The sequence below is a fragment of the Arachis ipaensis genome, chromosome B6, assembly GCF_059453495.1.
Source record: "Arachis ipaensis isolate K30076 ecotype BB chromosome B6, ASM5945349v1, whole genome shotgun sequence".
NCBI classification, from domain to species: domain Eukaryota; kingdom Viridiplantae; phylum Streptophyta; class Magnoliopsida; order Fabales; family Fabaceae; genus Arachis; species Arachis ipaensis.
In genome coordinates, this window is record NC_142441.1 from 135,538,793 (window position 1) to 135,543,976 (window position 5,184).

General features: G+C 36.5%; 1 non-coding gene across 1 annotated transcript; it reads left to right on the forward strand.

The window, feature by feature from the left end:
- Nucleotides 1-296: 296 nt before the first annotated feature.
- LOC148562846 (small nucleolar RNA R71) lies at nt 297-404 on the forward strand. Its single transcript, XR_015887415.1, has one exon. It is a non-coding gene; the product is annotated as a small nucleolar RNA R71 (small nucleolar RNA).
- Nucleotides 405-5,184: the final 4,780 nt, after the last annotated feature.

Sequence of the window (5,184 nt, forward strand, 5' to 3'; positions counted from 1 at the left end):
ATTCCATGCAGACTCTGAGAGATCATATTGACTTGCTGAGTCAATATTTTATTCTGAGCCAATATGGAATTCAGAGTATCAACTTCAAGAACTCCCTTTTTCATAGGCGTCCCATTATTCACAGGATTCCTTTCAGAAGTGTACATGAACTGGTTATTAGCAACCATGTCAATGAGTTCTTGAGCTTCTGCAGGCGTTTTCTTTAGGTGAATGGATCCACCTGCAGAAGTGTCCAGTGACATTTTTGATAGCTCAGACAAACCATCATAGAATATATCCAGGATGGTCCATTCTGAAAGCATGTCAGAAGGACACTTTTTGGTCAACTGTTTGTATCTTTCCCAAGCTTCATAGAGGGATTCACCTTCTTTCTGTCTGAAGGTTTGAACATCAGCTCTAAGCTTGCTCAGCTTTTGAGGAGGAAAGTACTTGGCTAAGAAAGCCGTGACCAGCTTATCCCAAGAGTTCAGGCTGTCTTTGGGTTGAGAATCCAACCATAATCTAGCTCTGTCTCTTACAGCAAAAGGGAAAAGCATGAGCCTGTAGACTTCAGGATCTACTCCATTAGTCTTAACAGTATCACATATCTGCAAGAATTCAGTTAAGAACTGAAAAGGATCTTCATATGGAAGTCCATGAAACTTGCAGTTTTGCTGCATCAGAGAAACTAATTGAGGTTTCAGCTCAAAGTTGTTTACTCCAATGGCAGGGACGGAGATGCTTCTTCCATGTAAATTCGAATTAGGTGCAGTAAAGTCACCAAGCATCTTCCTTACATTATTATTATTTTCGGCTGCCATCTCCTCTTCCTGTTCGAAAATTTCTGAAAGGTTATCTTTGGATTGTTGTATTTTAGCTTCTCTTAATTTTTTCTTCAGAGTCCTTTCAGGTTCTGGATCTTCTTCCACAAGAATGTTCTTATCCTTGCTCCTGCTCATATGACAAAGAAGAAGGCACAGAAAAATAATAATAATAATAATAGAGATCCTTTATACCACAGTATAGGGATCCCTGTGTGAGTAGAAGAAGAGGGGGAGACAAAGAATGTAATATAATGGAAGAAACACAACTGTGAGGATGGTAGAGATGTGAGATGAGATGTTAGGATATGAATGAATAAATAGAATGAGATGGGAGAGGGAGAATTTTCGAAAAAGTTTTTTTTTTTTTTTTGAAAAAGAGTTAGTGATTTTTGAAAATGGTTTTTGAAAAATGTTAGTAATTTTCGAAAATTTTTAAAATCAAAAATAAAAATAAGAATAATTAGTTAATTAAAAAGAAATTTTTGAAAAAGAGGGAAGATATTTTCGAAAATTAGAGAGAGAGAGTTAGTTAGGTAGTTTTGAAAAAGTTAAGAAACAAACAAAAAGTTAGTTAGTTAGTTGAAACAAATTTTGAAAAGATAAGAAGTTAGGAAGTTAGAAAAGATATTTTGAAACTAACTTTTTGAAAAAGGTAAGATAAGAAGATATTTTAGAAAATAGTTTTGAAAAAGATTTGATTTTTAAAATCTCAATTAATGACTTGATTCATAAGAAATCACAAGATATGATTCTAGAACTTAAAGTTTGAATCTTTCTTAACAAGCAAGTAACAAACTTCAAATTTTTGAATCAAAATATTAATTGATTATGTTATTTTCAAAAATTTGATATAAAAATAAGAAAAAAATTTTTGAAAAATATTTTTAGAATTTTCGAAAATAACTAAGAATTTTGAAAAAGATTTGATTTTTGAAAAAGATTTTGAAAAAGATAAGATTTTCAAATTGAAAATTTGATTTGACTCATAAGAAACAACTTGATTTAAAAATTTTTGAAAAAGTCAACTCAAATTTTCGAATTTGATGAAAGAAAAAGGGAAAGATATTTTTTTTTTTTTGAATTTTTATGATGCAAGGGAAAAACAAGAAAAATGATGCAATGCATGAAATTTTTAGATCAAAACAATGAATGCATGCAAGAATGCTATGAATGTCAAGATGAACACCAAGAACACTTTGAATGTCAAGATGAACATCATAGACACAATTTTGAAAAAATTTTGATGCAAAGAAAACATGTAAGACACCAAACTTAGAAATCTTTCATGTTTAGACTCTAAGAAACGAAAAATGCATTTGTAAAACAAGAAAAGACACAAAACATGAAAACATCAAGATCAAACAAGAAGACTTACCAAGAACAACTTGAAGATCATGAAGAACACTATGAATGCATGATATTTTCGAAAAATGCAAGATGCGTATGCAAGTGACACCAAACTTATGATATGACTCAAGACTCAAACAAGAAACACAAAAATATTTTTGATTTTTTTGATTTTCTAATTTTTTTGGATTTTTCGAAAATTATATGAAAAAGAAAAATAAGGATTCCAAAATTTTTAATATGAATTCCAGGAATCTTGCCATATTAGTCTAAAGCTTCAGTCCAGGAATTAGACATGGCTCACTAGCCAGCCAAGCTTTCAATGAAAGCTCCGGTCCAAAACACTAGACATGGCCAATGGCCAGCCAAGCTTCAGCATGTAATTCAGACATGACACGCCTGACATACTCATTCCCAAAGGAATAGACATGGCTTTACAGCCAGCCAGGCTTCAACATGCTTCATGAAACACTAGAATTCATTCTTAAAAATTTTGAATAAAAATTTTTTGAAAACATTTTTTATTTTTTCGAAAACAAAGAAAAATATTTTTGAAAAAATTTTTGAAAATAAAATAAAAAGAAAATTACCTAATCTGAGCAACAAGATGAACCGTCAGTTGTCCAAACTCGAACAATCCCCGGCAACGGCGCCAAAAACTTGGTGCACGAAATTGTGATGTCCAGGCTCGAACAATCCCTGGCAACGTGAGCAACTTGGTACGCGTAATCGTGATTACACTTTAATTATGTAAAATTCATGGCTCTTTCTTTCCCTGGCAATGGCGCCAAGAACATGGTGCCAATACCATGGTTCACAACTTCGATACAACTAACCAGCAAGTGCACTGGGTCGTCCAAGTAATACCTTACGTGAGTAAGGGTCGAATCCCACAGAGATTGTTGGTATGAAGCAAGCTATGGTCACCTTGTAAATCTCAGTCAGGCAGATATAAAGTGATAATGGTGTTTTCGAATATGATATAATAAAATAGGGATAGAGATACTTATGTAATTCATTGGTAGGAATTTCAGATAAGCGAATGGAGGTGCTTTCGTTCCTCTGGACCTCTGCTTTCCTGCTATCTTCATCCAATCAGTCTTACTCCTTTCCATGGCTGGCTTTATGCAAGGGCATCACCGCTGTCAGTGGCTACATCCCCTCCTCTCAGTGAATAATATGCTCACGCACCCTGTCACGGCACGGCTATTCATCTGTCAGTTCTCGATCATGCTGGAATAGGATTCACCCTCCTTTTGCGTCTGTCACTAACGCCCAGCACTCGCGAGTTTGAAGCTCGTTACAGTCATTCAATCATTGAATCCTACTCGGAATACCACAGACAAGGTTTAGACTTTCCGGATTCTCTTGAATGCCGCCATCATTCTAGCTTACGCCACGAAGATTTTGGTTAGGAGATCTAAGAGATATTCATTCTAGCTTATTTCATGTAGAACGGAAGTGTTTGTCAGGCACGTGTTCATAGGGGAGATGGTGATGAGCGTCACACATAATCATCACCTTCATCACGTTCTTGGGTGCGAATAGATATCTTAGAAGCGAAATAAGATGAATTGAATAGAAAACAGTAGTACTTGCATTAAACTTTGAGGAACAGCAGAGCTCCACACATTAATCTATGGAGTGTAGAAACTCTACCGTATGAAAATACATAAGTGAAGGTCCAGGCATGGCCGAGATGGCCAGCCCCCTATTGTGATCTAAGATAGCATACAACTGATCAAAGATTCCTAATACAATAGAAAAAGGTCCTATTTATAATAAACTAGCTACTAGGGTTTACATGAGTAAGTAATTGATGTATAAATCCACTTCCTGGGCCCACTTGGTGTGTGTTTGGACTGAGCCTGAGTGTTGCACGTGTAGAGGTTCTTCTTGGAGTTGAACGCCAGCTTTTGTGCCAGTTTGGGCATTCAACTCTGGTTTTGGCTCCTTTTCTGGCGCTGGACGCCAGATTTGGGTAGAAAGCTGGCGTTGAACGCCAGTTTATATCATCTATTCTTGGCCAAAGTATGGACTATTATATATTGCTGGAAAGCCCTGGATGTCTACTTTCCAACGCAATTGGAAGCGCGCCATTTCGAGTTTTGTAGCTCCAGAAAATTCACTTTGAGTGCAGGGAGGTCAGAATCCAACAGCATCAGCAGTCCTTCTTCAACCTCTGAATCTGATTTCTGCTCAAGTCCCTCAATTTCAGCCAGAAAATACCTGAAATCACAGAAGAACACACAAACTCATAGTAAAGTCCAGAAATGTGAATTTAACATAAAAACTAATGAAAACATCCCTAAAAGTAACTAGATCCTACTAAAAACATACTAAAAACAATGCCAAAAGCGTATAAATTATCCGCTCATCATGTATCTCTTGGGTTAAGATTAAAACCTTCGTGGTATAGGCTAGAATTATTGGCGGCCATTCCTAAGATCCGGAAAGTCTAAACCTTGTCTGTGGTATTTCGAGTAGGATCTGGGAAGGGATGACTGTGACGAGCTTCAAACTCGCGAGTGTTGGGCGTAGTGACAGACGCAAAAGGATCAATGGATCCTATTCCAACATGATCGAGAACCGACAGATGATTAGCCGTGCGGTGATAGCGCATTTGGACCATTTTCACTGAGAGGACGGGAGATAGCCATTGACAACAGTGAAACCCAACATACAGCTTGCCATGGAAAGGAGTATGAATGATTGGATGAAGACAATAGGAAAGCAGAAGTTCAGGAGGAACAAAGCATCTTCATACGCTTATCTAAAATTCTCACCAATGAATTACATAAGTATCTCTATCTTATTTTATATTTTATTCATCTTTTAATTATTAATTCTCCATAACCATTTGAATCCACCTGACTGAGATTTACAAGATGACCATAGCTTGCTTCAAGCCGACAATCTCTGTGGGATCGACCCTTACTCACGTAAGGTTTATTACTTGGACGACCCAGTGCACTTGCTGGTTAGTTGTGCGGAGTTGTGACAAAGAGTTGAGATTACAATTGTGCGTACCAAG